The 21,982-nt window shown below is 38.5% G+C and overlaps 1 protein-coding gene across 3 annotated transcripts in view; it reads right to left on the minus strand.

Moving 5' to 3' along the window:
* Positions 1–15,221: 15,221 nt before the first annotated feature.
* Positions 15,222–21,982, minus strand: part of CFAP91 (cilia and flagella associated protein 91) — a 155,469-nt gene continuing 148,708 nt past the window's right edge. Inside the window, exon 18 of one of the 3 annotated variants that reach the window (XM_033855795.2) lies at positions 15,222–16,681. The gene's annotated coding sequence lies outside the window, so the exon portion shown is untranslated. Of the gene's footprint in view, positions 16,682–20,724; positions 21,980–21,982 lie in introns of those variants that run through there. The other 2 variants (XM_033855793.2, XM_033855792.2) reach the window with 2 other exon arrangements.

The following is a 21,982-nucleotide window of genomic DNA, read 5'->3' on the forward strand; positions in this document are numbered from 1 at the left end:
GACATGCATCTTAACTATCTAGGACCAATAGCCTATTTTTCTCCATCCTGAATGCCCCTCAGGGTGCACCGTTGGTGGTAGCTGCAGTGACTGATGGCTTGTGTGGCATTCTTTGTTTACTAAAATGGCAGACAACATTTTTTTTTTGTCCACAAGCCCAAGACCTTTTTGTGTTGGGCTTTGCATCCACATTGGCCATAATGGTGAACGACGTCTCCCCAGAAGGAGCTGTAGGCATCCATCAGTTTGTTTTTTAGCTTATGATTAGTACTTTTTGGTTCCTGTGCGGGTAAATCATGAAGATATTCTCCTATGTTTTCTTCTAAGAGGTTTATAGTTTAAGCTTTTAACTTAATTCTGAGATCCATCTCAAATTAGTTGTGTTTGGTGTCATGTGTTAAGATTCATTTTCCTCCCTTTCATTTATTCACTAGTTCCAGCATCATTTGTTGAAAAGACAATCCTTTCCCTGTTACACAGCTCTGGCACATTAGTCAAAACTCATTTAACTATATATGCCTGGGCCTAAGCCTGGACCCCCGATTCTGTAACATTTATCTAGTTGTCTATCCTTATGCCAATATCACAGTGTTTTGATGGAAACTTTATAGCAAGTCTTGAATTCAGGTGCGTGGACCATTCAACTTTGCTTAAAATTGACCTATGTCCATTACATATAAAATTCAAAATCAGCTTATCAAAGTTACTAAAATGCTTGTGGTATTTTGATTGTTATCATTAAATCTATAGATCAGTTTGGGGAGAATCAACATCATCATAATGTTGAGTGCTCCAATACGTGAATGTGGTATATCTCTCTATTTATTTAGGTCACTTATTTTTTCACAGTGTTTTGTAATTTTCAGTGCAGAGATCTTGCATATCTTTTGTTAAATTTATTATTAAGTATTTAGGTTTTTATACTGTTATTATAAATCAAAATTTTTCATCTTCTAATTGTTGCTAATACACACACACACACACACACACACACACACACACACACACACACACATATATTTTTCCTTCCTCTGTATATTGCCCTGTGTCTGGTGACTTTGTTAAATAGCTCCAATAGTTGCTCCTTAGTACTCCTTAGGTTCTTCCATGTTAAAAAAAAACATGTTTTCTGCAAATAATGACAGTTTTACTTGTTCCTTTCCAATCTTTATGCTTTTTTCTTGCCTTATTGAACCATTTAGAACCGTTACTACACAATTGAATAGAAGTGTGGTGGGGTGTATGTCCTTGACTTGTTGCCAGTTTTGAGGTGGGGGGCATCCACTATTTCACCATCGCCTGTGATGCTAGCTTTAGGTTTTTGATAGATGCTTTTGTCAGATTGAGGAAATTTTTTTCTATTCCTAGTTTTTTTGAGAATTTCTGATCATGAATCAGTGGAATTTTGTTGAATTTTTTCTTCAGTTATGGAGATCATAATGATCTCCTTTTTCTCTATTAATATGGTAAATTGTACTGATTTTTTGAATGTTGAACCAACCTTGCATTTTTGGAATAAATCCACTTGGTCCTGATGTATTGTCCAGGTTTTTGTTTGTTTTTGTAGTGCTGGATTTGATTTGGTCACATTTTGTTAATGACTTTTGCATCTACATTAATGAGAAATACAGATCTGTAAATTTATTTTCTTTGTCAGGTTTTGGTATCATGGTTATATTGGCCTTTTAAAACATGATAGTTAAGTGTTTTCTCTTTATTTTCTGAAGGAATTTGTGTAAAATTGGTATTGGTATCTTTAAATATTTGATGAATTCACCATTGAAACCATTTGGTCCTAGAGGTTTCTTTGTGGAAGGTTTTTTGATAATGAATTCATTTTACTTAATAGGTATAGAGCTATTCAGATTTTCTATTTGTTCTCGTATCTGTTTTGGTAAATTCTATATTTCAAGGACATTGTCCATTCCAGCTAAAATATCAAATTTATTGTCTAAGTCCTCAAAATGTTCCCTTATTAATCTTTTAATGCCTGTATCTGTAGTGTATCTGTATCTGTAGTGTATCTGTAGATCTGTAGTGACATTCTTTCCTTCATTGTAGTGATACCTTCCCCTAGTCTCTTTTTTTTTTCTGGATGGTAACATTAGGATTTTTTTTTACTGAGATATAGTTGATTTACAATATTACATTAGTTTCAGGTATACAATATAGTGATTCAGTATTTTTACAGATTATACTCCATTTAAAGTTATTACAGAATAATGGCTATATTTTCCTGGGATGTACAATATATTCTTGTTACTTACTTATTTTGTAACATAGTAATTTGTGTCTCTTAATCCCATACCCCATCTCGCCCCTGCCCCCATTCCCTCTCTCCACTGGTAACCACTAGTTTCTTCTCTGTATCTGTGAGCCTGTTTCTGTTTTGTTATATGTACATTCATTTGTTTTATTTTCTAGATTTAACTTATAAGTGATAATGTTGAGTATTTGTCTTTCTCTATTTAACTAAGCATGATATTCTCTAGGTCCATCCATGTTTTTGCAAATGGTAGAATGCAGTTCTTTTGTTTTGGCTGAGTAATATCCTGGTGTGTGTGTGTGTGTGTGTGTGTGTGTGTATGTGTGTATCACACCTTATTTATCCATTCATCTGTTGATGGACATTTAGGTTTTTTCCATATCTTGGCTATTGTAAATAATGCTGCTGTGAATATTGGGGTGCATGTATATTTTTGAATTAGCGTTTTCATTTTCTCTGAGTATATACCCAGCAGTGGATTTGCTGGATCATGAGGTAGTGCTGCTTTTTGATTTTTAAGGAACCTACATATCGTTTTCCATAGTGGCTATACCAATTTAAAATCTCACCAACAGTATACTAGAGTTCCCTTTTCTGCACATCCTAACCAATGTTTGTTAGTTGTAAACTTTTTGATGATAGCCATTTTAGACAGGTGTAGGTAATACCTCATTCTGTTTTTGATTTGTATTTCTCTGATGATTAGTGATATTGAGCATTTTTTTCATGTGCCTGTTGGCCATCTGAATATCTTCTTTGGAAAAATGTCCATTCAGGTTTTCTGCCCTTTTTTTTTCTTTCTCCAAGTGTTTTTATTATTATTATTTTTAAATTATTTATTGATTTATTTATTGGCTGTGTTGATTCTTCATTGCTGCGTGTGGGTGTTCTCTAGTTGCAGAGAGCAGGTGCTACTCTTCATTGCAGTGCGTGGGCTTCTCAGAGCGCAGTCTTAGTAGTTGTGGCACACGGGCTTAGTTGCTCTGCGGCATGTGGGATCCTCCGGGACCAGGGCTCAAACCCGTGTCCTCTGCATTGGCAGGCAGGTTCTTAACCACTGTGCCACCAGGGAAGTCCCTCTGCCCATTTTATAATTGGGTTCTTGGTTTTTTGATATTGAGTTTTATGAGATGTTTCTAAATTTTGGACATTAACCATTTATCTGTTATATCATATGCAAATATTTTCTTTGCTTGTAGGTTGTCTTTTCATTTTGTCAGTGGTTTCTTTTGCTGTGCAAAACTCTTAAGTTTAGTTAGTTCCCATTTGTCTACTTTTGCTTTTTTTTCTTTTGCCTTAGGAGACTGATCCAAAAAAATATTACTACAGTTTATGTCAAAGAGTTTTCCATCAATGTTCTCTTCTAGGAGTTTTATTGTTTCAGGTCTTACATTTAGGCCTTTCAGCCATTTTGAGTTGTTGTGTGTGTGTGTGTGTGTGTGTGTGTGTGTGTGGTACGTGGGCCTCTTACTGCTGCAGCCTCTCCCGTTGCAGAATACAGGGTCTGGACACGCAGGCTCAGCGGCCATGGCTCACGGGCCCAGCCACTCTGCAGCATGTGGGATCTTCCCGGACCGGGGCATGAACCCATGTCCCCTGCATCGGCAGGCGGATTCTCAACCACTGCGCCACCAGGGGAGCCCTTGAGTTTATTTTTGTATATGGCGTGAGGTAATGTTCTAATTACATTGTTTTACGTGTAGCTGTCCAGTTTTCCCAGCCCAACTTGTTGAAGAGACTGTGTTTTCTCCATTGTATATTCTTACCTCCTTTGTCCTACATTAATTGACCATAGATGTGTGGGTTTATTTCTGAGCTCTCTATGATGTTCCATTGATCTATGTGTCTGTTTTTATGCCAGTACCATGCTGTTTTGATTACTGTAGCTTTGTAGTATAGTCTGAAGTCTGGAAGAGTTATACCTCCAGCTTTGTTCTTTGTTCTCAGGATTACATTTGCAATTTGGGGTCTTTTGTGGTTCCATATACATTTTAAGATTATTATTACTTTATTTATTTATTTATTTTGATTTTTTGGCTGTGTTGGGTCTTCACTGCATGCAGGCTTTCTCTAGTTGCGGTGAGCATGGGCTACTCTTTGTTGCGGTGCATGGGCTTCTCATTGCGGTGGCTTCTCTTGTTGTGGAGCATGGGCTCTAGGTGCGTGGGCTTCAGTATTTTTGGCACACGGGCTCAGTAGTTGTGGTGCACGGGCTCTAGAGTGCAGGTTCAGTAGTTGTGGTGCACAGGCTTAGTTGCTTCATGGCATGTGGGATCTTCTTGGACCAGGACCTGAACCTGTGCCCCCTGCATTGGCAGGTGAATTCTTAATCACTGTGCCACCAAGGAAGCCCCAAATTTTAGGATTATTTGTTCCAGTTGTGTGAAAAATGTCATGAGTGTTTTGATAGTGGTTGTATTAATTTTGTAGATTGCTTGGGTAGTATGGTCTTTTAAACAATATTAATTCTCCTAATCCAAGAACACAGGCCATCTTTCCATTTCTTTATGTCATTTTCAAATTCCTTCATCAATATATTATAGTTTTCAGAATATAGGTGTTTCATCTCTTAGGTGAAGTTTATTTCTAGGTATTTTATTCTTTTTGGTGTGATTGTAAATGGAATCACATTTACAATCACACCAAAAAGAATAAAGTACCTAGAAATAAACTTCCCTGATTGTTTCCTTAATTTTTCTTTCTGATAGTAATTATTTGTGTACACAAAAGCAACATATTTCTATATATTAATCTTGTGTCTGGCAAATTTACTGAATTAATTTATTAGTTCTAATAGTTTTTGGTGGAGACTTTAGGGTTTTGTATATATCATGTCATGTGCAAATAGTGACAGTTTTACTTCTTTCCTTCCAATTTCGATGCCTTTTTTCCTTTTTCTTGTCTAATTGCTTTTGTTAGAACTTCCAATATTATGTTAAATATATGTGGCAAGAGTGGGCATCCTTGTCTTGTTCCTGAATTTAAAGGAAAAGTTTTCAGTTTTTCACCGTTGAATATGATGTTAGCTATGGGTTTGTCATAGATGGCCTTTATTATGTTGAGATTTGTTCCCTCTATACCCACTTTGATGAGAGTTTTTATCATGAATTGATGTTGAATTTTGTCAAATGCTTTTCTCTGTCTATTGTGATAATCATGTGATTTTTTTCCCTTCCACTTGTTAATGTGGTGTATCACATTGATTAATTTGTGAATATTGAACTGTTCTTGCATCCCTGGGATAAATCCCACTTGATTATGGTTTGTAATCCTTTTTATATACTTTTAGGTTCAGTTTGCTAATATATTGTTCAGGATTTTTGCATCTATATTCATAAAAGATATTGGCCTGTAATTTTCTTTTTTGTGGTATCTTTGGTGTTGGTATCAGGGTAATGGTAGCCTCATAGAATCAATTTGGGAGTGTTCCATCCCTTCAATATTTTGGAATAGTTTGAGAGGTATAGCTATTAGCTCTTCTTTATATGTTTGGTAAAATTCCCCCGTGAAGCTCTCTGGTCTTAGACTTTTGTTTGCTGGGATATTTTTATTACAAATTCCATTTTACTATTAGTGATTGGTGTGTTCAGATTGTCTGTTTCTTCCTGATTCAGTCTTGGAAGTTTGTAAGTTTCTAGAAATTTGTCCGTTTCTTCTAGGTTGTCAAATATGTTGGTGTATAACTGTTCGTAGTATTCTCTTATTTTTAAAAAATTTTTCTTTATTTTTTTGGCTGCATCAAGTCTTAGTTGTGGCACGCAGGATCTTCACTGAGGCAGGTGGGATCTTTCTTTGTGGTGCGCAGCTTCTTCGTTGTGGCATGCAGGCTTCTTTCTAGTTGCGGTGCACGGGCTTTTCTCTAGTTGTGGCGTGAGGGTTTTTTCTCTCTCTGGTCGTGGCGCACAGGCTCCAGAACATGTGGGCTCTGTAGTTTGTGGCATGCCTCTCTCTCGTTAAGGCATGCTAGCTCAGTAGTTGCGGCACATGGACTTAGTTGCCCCATGGCATGTGGGACCTTAGTTTCCCAACCAAGGCTTGAACCTGCATCCCTGCATTGGAAGGCAGATTCTTTACCACTGGACTACCAGGGAAGTCCCTTCTCTTACGATTTTTTGTATCTCTGTGATACTGGTTGTTATTTCTTATTTTGATAACTCTGTCATTTCCTGTTTTGTTGATTTGGTCCGTCTCTCTTTTCTTCTTGATGATACTGGCTAAAGGTTTATCAATTTTGTTTATCTTTTCAAAGAACCAGCTCTTGATTTCATTAATCTTTTCTGTTTTTTCTTTTTTTGGTTTTGATCTGTGTTTTATATATTTCTTCTCTGATCTTTATTGTTTCCTTCCTTCTGCTGACTTTGGGCTTTGTTCTTTTTCTAATTTCTTTAGATGGAAGGTTAGGTTGTTTATTTGAGGTTTTTCTTGTTTCTAGAGGAAGGCTATGATATTGCTATAACCTTCTCTCTTAGAACTGCTTTTGCTGCATCCCATAGATTGTTGGAAGGTTGTGTTTCCATTTTCATTTGTCAAGGTATTTTCTAATTTCCTCTGTGATTTCTTTATTGACCCATTGTTTAGTAGTATGTCTCCATGTGTTTGCACTTTTCCCATTTTTCTTTCTGTAATTAGTTTCGAGTTTCATACCATTGTCGTTAGAAAACATGCTTGATATAATTTCTATCATCTTAAATTTGTTGAAACTTGTGTCCTAGCATGTGATCTGTTCTGGGGAATGTTCCATGTGCACTTGAAAATAATGTGTATTCTGCTGGTTTGGGATGGAATGTCCTGCACATATCTATTAAGTTCAACTGTTCTATTGTGTCATTTAAGACCACTTCTGTCTGGATAATATATCCATTGATGTATGTGCTCTGTTAAAGTCCCCTAGTATTATTGTATTGTTGTCAATTTCTCCCATTGTGTCTGTCAATATTTGCTCTATATATTTAGGTGCTCCTGTATTAGGTGCATCTATGTTAATGAGTGTAATATCCTCTTCTTGTATTGATCCCTTTATCACTATATAGTGCACTTCTTTGTCTTTTGTTATAGACTGTTTTACAGTCTATTTTGTCTAATAAAGAGTATTGTTACTCCCAACTTCCTGTCATTTCCATTTGCATGAAATATTTTTCCATCCCTTCATTTTCAGTCTATGTGTGTCTTTAGTTCTGAAGTGAGTCTTTTGTAAGCAGAATATAGATGAGTCTTGTGTTTTTATCCAATCAGCCACCCTGTATCTTTTGATTGGAGCATTTAGTCCATTTACGTTTAAAGTAATCATTGATAAGTTTGTACTTACTACCATTTTGTTACTTGTTTTCTGGTTGTTTTTGTAATTCTTCTCTTTTCTTCTTCGTTTAGTTTCCTCCCTTGTAGTTTGATGTTTTGTTTTTAGTGGTATGCTTGTTTGTGTTCCTTTCCTCTGTTTTGGTGTATCTATCGTAGGCTTCTGATTTGTGGTTACTATGGGGTTCATATATGTTGACCTATAACTTGAAACAGGTAGTCCTTTAAGTTCAAACATTCTAAAAGATGTACCTTTTTTACCCCCTTCCCCCATACTTAGTGTTTTTGATGTCATATTTTACATCTTCATGTTTATTCCTTTATTGATTATTGTAGTTATACTTAATTTTACAATTTTTTTGTCTTTTACTATTCATGCTAGCTTAAGTGGTTGATGATCAGACTTCCCTTTATATTTGCTTTTACTAGTGGGATTTTCCCTTTCCTATAGATATTTTCTTCTTGTTATAGACTTCTCCTTTCCACTTAGAGAAGACCCTTTAACATTTCTTCTAGAGTTGGTCTGATATTGATGAACTCTTCTAGCTTTTGCTTGTCTGAAAAGTTTTTTATCCCTCCTTCAATTCTAAATGGTAATTTGCTGAATAGAGTGTCCTATGTTGCAGATTTTCCCTTTCAGCACTTTAAGTATGTCATGCCACTCCTTTCCAGCCTACAACATTTCTGCAGAAAAATCAGCTGATAGCTTTATGAGAGTTCCTTTGTATATGACTGTTTTTCTCCTGCTGCCTTTAGAATTCTGTTTAACTTTTGCCATTTTAATTATGCTATGTCTTTTAATTATGGTGTGTCTTGGTGTGGGTCTGTTTGGGTTCATCTCTTTGGGAGCCTCTGTGCTTCCTGTATCTACATATCCATTTCCTTCTTCAGGCTTGGGAATTTTTCAGTCATAATTTCATTGTATACATTTTCACCCCTTTTCCTCTCTCTTCTCTTTCTGGACCCCTTTATTGCAAATATTGGTACACTTGGTGTTATCCAGAAATCCCTTAAACTGGTTTCATTTTTTAAAATTTGTTTTTCTTTTTGCCATTCTGATTGGGTGATTTCCATTATTTTTTCCAGATCACTTATGAGTTCTGTAATACCTAGTCTGCTACTCATTCCTTCTAGTGTGTTTTTCATTTCAGTTATTGTATAATTCAGTTCTGACTGGATCTTTTTTATATTTTCTAATTCCTCATCAATATTCTCACTGTGCTCATCTATTCTTTTCCCTAATTCAGTTATCATTCTTATTTACTAATGCATTGAATTCTTTATCTAGATAAAAAATATATTTAGTAAATTGTTTATTTCTGTTTCATTAGTTGTTTATTTCAGGGGTTTCCCCTTGCTCCTTCAATTGAGATAAATTCCTCTGTCTTCTCATTTTTCTTATGTTTCTCTGTCTCTGAAATTTGTGTAAGTTACCTATTGTGATCTTGAAGGGGTGTCCTTATGTGGGAGCATCCCTATACAACCTGTGTGTGCTCAGTGGCTTTTGTGGGAGAGCCAGATTTGATTTGAACACAAGTCATGCCTTTCCTCAGGCTGTGCTGGTAGTTATAACCTTGGTAGGAGGTGGAGCTGGAGGAGGGGCTAGGACAGTAACAAGTGTGAGATGAGACTTTCTCTCTGCTCAGTGACTGTCACTCCCCTATTCAGGGCAGGGTCAGGTCCCAAGATGTTGGAGAAAAAGCCCTGAGGTTCAGGTCTGAGCAGGTTCAGTTTCCTTTAAGTATGTTATGTGCTCTTCCCCCTCCCAGCACCAGCACCCTCAGCCCCATAGGGGAACAGTGCTGGAGCAAGAGGGGCAGATATGGGTATTTGACAAGGATCAGCTGACAGGGTGTGGTCATCTGGCCACTGTCAGAGATCTGGTCTGCCTCTGATGCACTGCCTGTACTATTTTTATTTTATTGGAGTATAATTGTTTTACAATGCTGTGTTAGTTTCTGCTGTATAGTGAAGTGAATCAGCTATATGTATACATATATCCCTTCCCTCTTGGACCTCCCTACTCCCCCATCCCACCCATCTAGGTCATCACAGAGCACCGAGCGGAGCTCCCTGTGCTATACAGCAGGTTCCCTCTAGCTATCTATTTTACACATGGTAGTGTATTTATGTCAAACGTAATCTCCCAGTTCATCCCACCCTCCCCGTCCCCGCTGTGTCCACATGTCCACTCTCTACATGTGTCTCTATTCCTGCCCTGCAGATAGGTTCATCTGTACCATTTTTCTCGATTGCACATATATGCGTTAATATACAATATTTGTTTTTCTCTTTCTGACTTACTTTTCTCTGTATGACAGACTCTAGGTCCATCCACATCTCTACAAATGACCCAATTTCATTTCTTTTTATGGTTGACTAATATTCCATTATATGTATGTACCACATCTTCTTTTATCCATTCATCTGTTGATGAACATTTAGGTTGTTTCCATGTCCTGGCTATTGTAAGTAGTGCTGCAGTGAACATTGGGGTACATGTGTCTTTTTGAATAACGGGCGGAAGACCTAAATAGACATTTCACCAAAGAAGACATACAGATGGCCAAGAGGCACATGAAAAGATGCTCGGCATCACTAATTATTAGAGAAATGCAAGTCAAAACTACAATGAGGTATCACCTCACACCGGTCAGAATGGCCATCATCAAAAAATCTACAAACAATAAATGCTGGAGAGGGTGCAGAGAAATGGGAGCACTCACTGCCTGTACTATTGCCAGTAATGGCTTCCCCTCTCAGCTCAGATGCTGCTTAGGGTTCAAGCTACTACAGTATCCCATGGTCATGGCAGCCCCTCCCTCCAGTGTGGAGCTGCAATGTGAGGCAAAGGGTGCTGGAGCGTTCACTCAGTTCAGGCTGCGATGTGCTCTAGTGCTGTCATGGGAAACCAGTCAGCCAGCCTCATGGTTTCAATCTGCTCTTTCTGCCCTGCTTTGTGAGCAAGCAAGAATTCCCTCACTCCTCATGGGTAGAGTCCAGGTGTTCCAGAGCCCTCCTGTTGGTCTCACTGGCCCTCTAGCCAATGGGATTCCTTTTCCCTTTGTCAGACCCCAATGCTGGAGAACTCAATATGTGGCTCAACTGCTCACTCCCTAGGGAAGATCTCCCCCATGTAGTCTCCCTTTTCCTCTGAGATCCCTCCCACGGGCACAGATCCTGACCTGATCACTTGTCTTCCATTCCTGATTCTGGATGTATCTTTCTTTCAGCCTTGGTTGTACAGGAGTCTTTCTGCTATCTCCACTTAGCTTTCAGATTTTTCCACATGTAGATGTATTTTTGATGTGTTTGTGGGGGAGGTGAGTTCTGTGTCCTCTTACTCCGTCTTCTTGATTCAAGTCCCTTCCTCTCATTCTTGACATTGATAATTTGTATTATCTCATTTTAGAATAAGTATTGCCAGGAGTTTATTCATTTTATTAATAATCTTTTTATGGAATGAAAATTTGATTTTATTACTTATCTTTATTGTTTCTAGGTTTTCTGTTTCATTGATTTCTGTTCTTATCAAAATATCCCTCTTACGACTTAGTTTGGATTTACTTTTCTTTTTGTGTCTTCCCTAGGTGGGAAATTAGATAATTGATTTTAAACTTCTTTTCTAATATGAGTAAATAAAGTTGTACATTTCTCTCTAAGCACTGTTTTAGCTGCAGCCCATAAAATTCAAAGTTGTATTTTCTCAGTCGTTAAGGTCAAAGTATTTTCTCATTTCCAGTGTGAGTTTTTCTTTGAACCAAAGGTTATTCATAAATGTACTCTTTAACCTCCAAATGTTTGGGGGATTTTTAAATTTTTTTTTTTTTTTTTTTGCTCCTGATTTCTAATTTAATTATTTCTGTGGCCAGAGAACGTATTCCATAAGGTTTCAGTCTTTGGACATTTATTGAGAATTGTTTTATGGCCCAGGATATGGCCCATATTGGTAAATGTCACATGTACATTTGAAAGCATATGTCCTACAGTGGTTGGTGTAGTGTTCTAATTAGTATTAGATCAAGGTGGTGGATAGTGTTTTTCAAATCTTTTATAATTTTACTGATTCCTTGTCTAATTGTTCTGTCATCTATTGAGAAGAAGCTGTTAAATCCCCAACTATGATTTTAGATTTGTCTCTTTAGTTATGTCAGCTTTGCTTCATGAATTTTGAAGCTCAGTTATTAGGAGCATAAATAATTAAGATTGTTTAGTTTTCTTGATGAATTGATCCTTTTATCAATATAAAATGTCCTTTTTAATCTCTGGTAATACTCCTTGCCTTGAAGCTTCCTTTGCCAGATATAATGAAAGAGCCACTCTAGTTTCCTTGTGTTAAATATTTTCCTGGCGTACTTCTTCCATCTGTTTACTCTGATTATTTCTCTTTTTATATTTAAAGGACTTTTGCAAGTATCGTATAGTTGGGTTTTGCATTTTTTTTAAAAAAAATCCATTTTGACAATCTGTGCCTTTTATTTGGAGTGCTTAATCCACTTATATTTAATGCATGCTATAGCTGAGTTTAGGTGTGCTATTTTCTTTCTTTTTTTAAACTTAAAAAAAATTAATTTATTTATTTTTGGCTGCATTGGGTCTTCACTTCTGCGCGTGGGCTTTCTCTAGTTGCGGCAAGTGGGGGCTGCCCTTCGTTGTGGTGCACAGGCTTCTCACTGTGGTGGCTTCTCTTGTTGCAGAGCATGGGCTCTAGGTGTGTGGGCTTTAGTAGTTGCGGCTCACGGGCTCTAGAGTGCAGGCTCAGTAGTTGTGGCACACTGGCTTAGTTGCTCTGTGGCATGTGGGATCTTCCTGGACTAGGGCTCAAACCCATGTCTCCTGCACTGGCAGGTGGCTTCTTAACCACTGTGCCAGCAGGGAAGTCCTTTAACCTTTATTTAAAATAAAAAACAGTGAGGAGAACATTTCTGCATCTTTTCTAAGTCCTCCATTGGAGGTTTCTTAAGTTGTTGAATGTTGTTTGTGCAGCGATAAATGGAATAAGTCCCTTTCAAGATACAGAAGGCCCTTACTCCCTTTATGACTTACTTGGTTCCTTGATAACATTCACCAGTTGAATCATAAAAAGTTAAATATTATTTACTACAAATTAATGTTATAAATTAGAACTACGTTCTTAACTCATTTTATAATATAAAATACCAAGACATCATAAATGTTTTCCAAAACCACACAAATATTTGCTTCTACAAACGTTAGGTATGTAGAACTTCATTGAATAAATACTTATTGAGAGATTACCATGTGCCAGAGACTGTGCCAGGCACCAGGATATAAACAAATGAACTCAGGAGATGCAGCTCCTGCCCTCCCTTCAGACCTAAGAGGCCAACTGGTGAAAGAGGTGACTCCATAAGCATTTAGGATCAAGTGTGTTATGTGCCATGGCAGAGGAAGTTCAGGTGTTATGATTGTGCCCAGTATCAGTGTTTGCTCCCACATTTTTTCCTTTGGAATCCTTGAGGGTTTAGAAATAAAATACCATTGAAACCTGTATTGAAGACATGTCTTCCATGGTAAATCTCTCTGAATGGTAAATGCTTGGGGAGGGACAGTTTCCTTGGGAAAGTCTTCAATTCTAAAACTTGAACGCACATTAGATCACTTGGAAAAAATACCCTTGCTTTGCTCCTCTTCTAAAGATCTGTCTTGATTGGTCTAGACAGAGGCTGAAGAGCCACTTTTTCAAAGTACTCAGATGATTTTAACATGCAGCCATGGTTGAGAACCACCGTGGTCCCCGCTTCCAGTTTTCTTAACATTTGACACCTACAATAAAGATACCTCCTTCTTCAGTGTTTTTTTAAGTTTTCTGGGAAATTCTTCTTCATGATACTTATGGCTTCCTTCTAACTTCTGTGATGTCTGGTAGCGAGGGACCCCTTATTATCAACACTTAGATTCTGCAGAACATGGGGCACTCATTCCTCTCACTTCTTCACTTATGACAGCATATCCATATTTTCTCTCTCTCTTACTCTTCTCCAGGTAAGATGGAGAAACTCATCTGATTGGTTAGAGATTGAAACCCACTGGGCTACTTTCCATGTATGGTTGCTGCATAAAAGTATTCCAAGTCTTCCTAGTAGATGCAACTCTCCTCCCAAGTGTGTACCATAATCTAGAATTGAGGAGGGGGGATGAGAGCCAGTAGTGGGAGCTCCCCCTGAACTAACATATACTCAGACTTTAACTTGTCTGGGAGCTCTGTGCTTCAGGAGTTTGGACTCTCCAACAATTTTGTGCCAGCAGTTTCTCATCCCAAAGCGAACCTTTAGTCACACTACAAACTTCTTCCTTGGATTTTACCTTGTCTGTTCTTAAGCATTTTGAAGAGAGGCAGTGCCTTTGTCAAGAAGCACAAGGATCCACTGTGACTAATTATGCATGCATGCAAAAAACTTTTCGCGCCTCAGAAATCAGTTTTTTGTGACTGTGCATTGCTACGACTGTACTACTGTAGCAACCCGAACCCACTACATGGCCCCAGTTGTCATGATCACGTGGCTTTAAACACAAGTTTTGCTCATCACTCAGGATGTTTTCTTTTCAAGAGCAAAGACTTATTAAAGTTGGGGTGTTTCAACTCAAGTCATTATAAGCAGAGGGCTGCCAGTATCAGGAAAAAGTTTTCCTTTCTTGGTAAACTTCAATTAGCTAATGAGAATTTTGTAATACGTTATAGTGTTCTTTTTGCCTAAACACAAAGCTTAATTTTAGAAGACGATACAAGGATAAAGGTTTTTTAGAAAATATTCTGTTGTAAGTTTCATTATATGTTCTTTATTAGAAGCTGCTTTAAATCCTTTATTAAAGTAGGTATTGATTTTAACTTTAGTTCACTGCTTTATAGCAGGGGTGGGCAAACTATGGCCCATGGACCAAATCTGGCCTGCTACCAGTTTTTGTACCTGAAGTTTTTTTGGAACACAGCCACATTCATTCATTTATGTGTTATCCATTGCTGCTTTCACCCTAAAATGGCAGAGTTGAGTAGTTGCAACAGAGACCATCTTCCCTGCAGTCTAAAATGGTTACTATCTGGCTCTTTACAGAAAAAGTCTCCTGTTCCCTGCTGTTCCCTTCCTCCCACCTCCCACCACCCCATCATCCCTAACCCATGTCTTCTCATTTTGTGTTCCCGATTTTCCATTTCACAAGTGAATAATATAACCTCTACCTAGTTAAGGTTAGCAATTTTAAAGGAACAAAATAAAATTCAATTGCCTCTTACTTGTGCAGTACTTTTCTGTCGATCAGTGATCCTCAAGGCAAACAAAACAAAAAAACAAAAACGTTGCCCCAATCCTAGTTTTCCTAGGATAAGGTAAAACCTTTCAAGTTTGTATGATCAGGTATTTTTTCAGCTCAGGAAATTTTTTGTTATAACTTTGATTATTGTTTCTATTTTATTTGTTTTTGTTTCGTCTAAGAATTCCAACTGCTTGTAGGATTGGTCATCCAGGGCTAACCTCTGTCTGTTCTTATGATTCCCTGCTTCAGTTTTCTAAGAGGCCATTTCTTTTTGCCTCTTATTAAAAATACCAAGCAGTTTCTAAAGGTTGTTTCCTATAGTAATGTTGTTACCACGTCCAAGCTCACTCTGCCCGCCACACGACAGGCCAGTAAATCAGGAGACGAGGTGTTGAGACAAGGAATAGTTACTTTATTCGGAAAGCAAAGCTGGCAGATGGAGAAGATGGCAGACTAAAGTCTCAAAATAACCATCTTATGGGGGTCTGGATGCCAGTTTCTTTTATAGAACAGAGATGGGGAGGAGGTGAGGAAGTAAAGTAAAAAGGCCGTTAGTTTTGCCTGGCTTGGCCAGCATCGGGGAGGGGATGTATTAATTTCTTCTTTTCTGCAGTCATTCACAGGTGGGCAGGGTGAGATTGTCTCCCAGTGAGCTGAACAAAGGCACTTTAGTTTAACATTCAGGCAGAGGGACCATTATGTATGATTATAACAAAAGTTACAAAAAGCAAAGGTTAAAGTCAAAGAAACAGATCCAGCATGGAGTCAAAATTGGCTCTTTCCTGTTACAGTTCCCCACTGTCAGTGTCCATTCCACAGTATTATGGGAAAAGGGGTGACAACCATCCTAACTGCTTCATCAGTGTCCACCGGCGGTGCCAGTGTTCCAAATGTTGAGATTTGTCTTCTTTTGTTCCTCTTTGGAAAGTGTCTACTTTACACCTAGAGACTTAAAAAATATTCACAACCTAAAAGTTGAGAGTTACGTTTTATTCAGCGGGAAGTTTTTTAGGAGTTCAAACCCGGGAGGCAACATCTCAAGTTAAGGAATTTGCGCTTTTCTGTGTATGGGAAGATGCAAGAGTCTGGGTTCACTGAAATCATTCCTTTGATAGGCACCACAGCTGTCTGGGGCCTGTATCCTGCTTTTTCACATCCTGAGTTTCCTTAGGGCTCACCATAGGGAGTGGCTGCAGTCTGATGGCTGCTACATGGCAGGTATTCTTTTCCTTCCTGAGTTCCCTCAGGGTTCACCAGCTCACATTGGAGGGCTGCAATCCCCGATGACTGATGTGGCAGGAAATATTCCATTTCTCAAATCCTCCCCTCTTGGTCAGGAATTTGACCAACGTTTTGGAGACATTTCATGATCAAATTTGTCCCACGGCGCTAGGAGGCTCATCCCAGATCAGACGAAAATTCTTGATATGCCACTCCAGGTGCTAATTTTTGGATTAGGCCCTACTGATAATTAGATTCTCTGGATCCTCTCTCTAATTATGATCCAGGAGACATTTTCCCTTGTTGCTTCTTCCCATACCTAGAATCACACTATTACAATTATTTTATGTTATAAATGTGATCTATTTCCTCAAGATGTTAACCATCATCTATTTTGTTGGAGGCCTAGTTACACACTAGGTATTGTAATAGACAACAATCTTATAAAATAGACAGGATAAAAGTAATACAGCTAGTAACACGGACAAAGTTATAGGGCAGCAGGGAGACACAAAGCACAAACAGTTTGGAAACAAAGAACAAATTAAAGCAATGATTAGCATAACTAGTTGTAATCCAGCTGCAATAAAATATCAAGTCCACAGGAGAGCCAGCTGGAGAGGCCAAATTCTGTCAGGATCAAGTAGAGAGAAAAAGATAAATGTTTCATCTTTGTTCACAAAGACATACTTTATCAACTTGTCTTAGGTCACAGCATAAGAGAAAAAAAAGGTTTTTCTGGAAAACAAAGATTAAAGCTAGTATATTTCCCAAAGTCATAAACCATATTCATCAGTTCATTCAGTCCCATGTAATTAATTCCTGTTTATCTGGATGAAGTAATCAGGTTTCCCATTAGTTTTGTCATTTGTTACCCAGTCCAGTGGTATTATCTAAAGGCTATCAGAAACTTATAGTTGTTAAAAAGTTTCTTTTTTATGAATCTCCTTGAAGATATGGCAGTTTTGCAAAGTATTACCTTAGCTGCCTATGAATGATGAAGGTCTTAAAAAGGCAAGGTTAAAGATCTGATTACAGTTCTTCTTGACAAAGAAGTTTATCCAAGTTGTTGTGACATACAATATTTTAAGATAACAATTAAAATTATAACATTATACCAGGACATATCAAATTTCAGAAACTTTATATAATCTCTAGAATGTCTATATTAGTAACATTTACCATACAGTATAACCTAAGAAGACGTATTACTCATTTGAAAATACTTCCCGTGTAATTTAACATACCAAATGAACCTATCTTGCTTTGGGATGCTTCAGGAGCCCTTTTAAGAATCCCAAAGTTAGCTAGAGTCCAAAAGGACTTCATTAGAATTTGATTTAGGAAGTTTTGTCAAAAAACTAGAGCGTCTAGAACACTCAGTCAGATAGGATCACAGGTCACTATGAAACAATTGTTATTCATTAACCAAAGTAACAATAAAAGATTCTAAAGGTAAATACAGAACTGATCACTTAAAAGGTAAAGAAACTTAAGAATCTGTTATCAAAGGCAGTTCGACATTTTAAGAAAACTTGTCCTGTTAACAGAAAAGCCAGATTCAAGATTTGCACCAGCTTTTAAAAATTCATTTACTCAGTTAAGTTTAATCTCAGCCTGACCATGCATAAAATTCCTTTTACTCAAAACATATTTTGCTCTTTCCTCCTGTATAATGAAATGTTTTATTATTTTCAGTAGCTTTAATTACATATTTAAATTAGAATCCCGACTCTCAAAAAGCTTAATTTCTGGTGAAAACCAAGAGGCAAGTAATAGTTACCAAAATCTGGAGAAGCTATTTTAGATAATTTTCAGAATGTAATTATTCCTATAGAGTTTACCTAGAAGCTCTTATTTACATTTACTTTAAAATTTCATCATGTCAAGTTATTTTTCATGCTGACAAGTTTGCAACAGATATAACAAGGTTTTATTTAACTTCTATTAAACCTAGGTGCAGTAGAAGTATTATACTTGGGGCTTCTCTGGTGGCACAGTGGTTGAGAGTCCGCCTGCCAATGCAGGGGACACGGGTTCGTGCCCTGGTCCGGGAAGATCCCACGTGCCGCGGAGCGGCTAGGCCCGTGAGCCACGGCCGCTGAGCCTGCGCGTCCCGAGCCTGTGCTCCGCAACGGGAGAGGCCACAACAGTGAGAGGCCCGCGTACCGCAAAAAAAAAATACAAAAAAATAAAAAAGTATTATACTTAATGTTGATGACTCTAAAGACATGTCTATATTAATTAGATCAACAAACTTAAACATTAATACCAGGTATTAATTTTTTTTTTAAAGAAGATGTTGGGGGTAGGAGTTTATTAATTAATTAATTAATTTATTTTTGCTGTGTTGGGTCTTCGTTTCTGTGCGAGGGCTTTCTCTAGTTGTGGCAAGCGGGGGCCACTCTTCATCGCGGTGCGTGGGCCTCTCACTATCACGGCCTCTCTTGTTGCGGAGCACAGGCTCCAGACGTGCAGGCTCAGTAGTTGTGGCTCACGGGCCTAGTTGCTCCATGGCATTTGGTATCCTCCCAGACCAGGGCTCGAACCCATGTTCCCTGCATTAGCACTCAACCACTGCGCCACCAGGGAAGCCCCCGAGGTATTAATTTAATACTAAATATTTCCCAGTTCAAGAGAACCTGAAACTCATTTAGCTTAATTTCTCTTGTATTTAGAATTGTTTAGTTTGTAAGCGCTTACTTTTCTTTAAGCCAATTAAATAGAGCTCATTTACAGATTAACCTCAGCAATGTTATCCAAAGACAAAGACATAAACAAACAGAGAGACCTCATAGTTCTCCTTTCAGAATTTCAGCCCTGAGTCAGGTACAGCAATGTAAAACCCATCAGTTTACAAGAGGTTGGATTAAAATTGGGTTTCTGGCAGATGGAACAAATCAAGCTCACTTGTCTAAATGGCTCAACCCCTTTTCCTTATAGTTAGGGAAAACAAGTCAAGTTCTAAATTACTTTACCCTCTTTTCAAAATTTGCATTTCAAAAAGATGGCAGAGATGAGAGTTCTTGAGAAAACCAGATAGGACATTTGAATCTCAAAGATACAGGCAAGTTTCTCCTAGGATGACTTTGTTTCCTTCTCTGGGGTTTCCATGAGTGCCATTTGTAGGCTTAAAGAGTGCTCTGGTGGGGCCCTGATGTCAAGCTGTTCTGGTGAAAAAGTTACTTGAGCATTTAATTTACAAAGAAGACTTGTCCCCAAAAAGGGGGGTTGGATACTCTGGCATATATAAGAAGCTATGTTTCAGGGTGAGGTTCCCTAGTTGGCATTCTAAGAGGTTGTAAGAATGAATGGTTTTGTACTTCTCCAGAAATTCCTGTGACCGGGATAGACTGAGATGTTTTCTGTGCCACCTTGGTGTTTACCACATAAAATGTGGCACCGTATCTATTAGAAAGTCAATCAACTTGTTCCCTACTGTCAGAGTTACCCAGGGCTCCTGTGGGGAAATTAGAATCAGATGCCTCAAGTCTAAAGGAGTCTCCTGGCCTCTTACAGGATATCAGCGCAAGGGAAATTGCCCTGCTGTGGAAGTGGCTCCCAGTCCAAATTGGGTGCCCTGTCGGGTCTTAGATGGTAATACTAAACTACGTCCCTATGCTCCAGGGGTTAATATAGAAACTTCTATTCGATCCCCATGGGTAGGAGAAACAGGAGGTGGTGAAAGGAGTGAATATGTTGGTGGCATGGGGGGCAGTTGAAACAACTGCCGGTGCAGCCTGCTCGGCCAGTGGGGGAGCTGGATAGGCCGGAGGGGCTTTAGATTTTGAAGTAACATGTCCCCACTCTCATTTCCTCCCTCTTCTTGTAGAACAGGTTTCCCCTTGGGTTTCCTTTCAGACCACTGCACCATAAGGTGGCAGCCCTCTGACTCCTTTTCCTCCTGATGCAGTAGCATAAATGCTGCTACATATGGAATCTCATCTCTTTTCTTTGCCCTTTTGCAAAACACTTCTAATTGTGAGATCGTGTAATAATTGAGTGAGTCATTCAGGGGCCATTGCTCTTCTGAACTTAACATACATTGGGTCCACACCCTATTACAATAGTATATCATGTCTCTCTTGGTCATAGGTTCACATCTATGTTTTGCCCATTTATTTAATATACACCCCCAAAGGGCTCTTCTTCAGGATAGTTGGAGTTATTTCCCATTTTCATAAGTTTGATGACACCAAAACACAAAAGATGCAAACAAATTCCAACACAAAAAGCACAAATTCCAACACTGACGCACACAAAACCAAAACCAATGAACCCGTTCCCAAATCAGGTAGAGTCCAACAATTCCCTTCTCCAACAGGGTACCCCAACCAAACAAATTAGCTTGTCTTATAAAGGAAAAGCCCAAATTGAGGGGGGAATATGGTCCCGGTGTGCACACCTGAGCAACTTACCCTCCAGAATTGAGTCTGTCGACTCATAGAAGTTTTTCATTTCCTTGCACCAACTGCCAAGTGCTGGGGTAGCTGGTGCCACTTCAGGGAGTTCTGAAGGGAAGATCCACAGGACAAATGGTCCTGGCAGCTGCTAGGGCCTTGCTCCGCTAGCCACGATCAGCAAGGCTCCTGGCTGGCTAAGCCAAATTTGTTACCGAGTCCAAGCTCACTCTGCTCACTGCGCGACAGGCCAATAAATCAGGAGATGAGGTGTTGAGACAAGGAATAGTGACTTTATTCTGAAAGCCAGCAGGCCAAGAAGATAACAGACTAAAGACTCACCATAACCATCTTATCCACGTCTGGATGCCAGTTTCTTTTATAGAACAGAGAGGGGGAGGAGGTGAGGAAGTAAAGTAAAAAGGCCATTTATCTTGCAAAATATCTCCTTGCTTGGCCGCATTGAGGAGGGGATGTGTTAATTTCTTCTTTTCTGCAGCCATTCACAGGTGGACAGGGTCAGAATGTCTCTCTGTGAGCTGAACAAAGGCACTGCAGTTTAACAGGCAGAGGAGCAGGGTTCCCTGTGGCAGGCCATTAAGCTTACAGTTATAGACAGTGACTCTAGTAACAAAAGCAATGAAAAGCAAAGGTTAAAGTAAAAGAAACAGATCCAACATGGAGTCAGAACTAGCTCTTCCCTATTACAGTAAGATATTTCCTAAGATATGCTTTTATTGTTTTCCGATAACATACATTTTCTTTTATAAGTTCTTTACATGGGTCCTATGTTGATTTGTTGTGGATGCTTTTGTTTATTTATTGTTTTTCCTATTTACTGATCTTTAAATGAGGAGAGATCCATTCAGCCCTGACACTTGTCAACATGTAGGGTGGGCAAATTGCTCTCCAGCAGCACCCTCTCCATGGGTGTTGCATGAATATACTTCTCAGAGCTAAAGCTCAGTGGTGACTTGATGTGCCATTGTATGGATATACCAAGGTTTACTTTTCTATTCCTATGTAGATAGACATTTGGGGCCAGCATGAATAGTACTGCTACAGCATTCTTGTCATGCCTGTTGGTGTACATACTCATGCATTTCTTCCAGAGAATGAAATGTGAGAATGAAATGCTGGGTCATGGGGATTGCATATTTTCAGTCTTAACAGATAATGCCAATGCACTATGAATAGCAAACCAAAACCACTTAAATATCCAGTAACATTTTTTATTTGATTCAACGAGCTGGCATATCTTCATAGTTAACGAAATGTTGAAATGAGACATGAGAAAATTTTCTTTTGAAGTAGAGCCTCTGGGAAACACCAAAGAGAATAAGGCTCCTTCATTTGATTATTATTACTGAAAATCATTTTAAATTATTGGGAGTTTAAAGAAAATAAATCTGTTTTCTCATGCATCACATATTGACAAGCCCATAAGAGCTGCACATCTTAGGAGAAGCACAGAGGACTGGAATGCTCTATGATGATTTGTATAGCTTCTTTTTAAAAAGATCATAGTCTG

This window comes from Tursiops truncatus, chromosome 4 (genome assembly GCF_011762595.2).
Source record: "Tursiops truncatus isolate mTurTru1 chromosome 4, mTurTru1.mat.Y, whole genome shotgun sequence".
NCBI lineage: Eukaryota > Metazoa > Chordata > Mammalia > Artiodactyla > Delphinidae > Tursiops > Tursiops truncatus.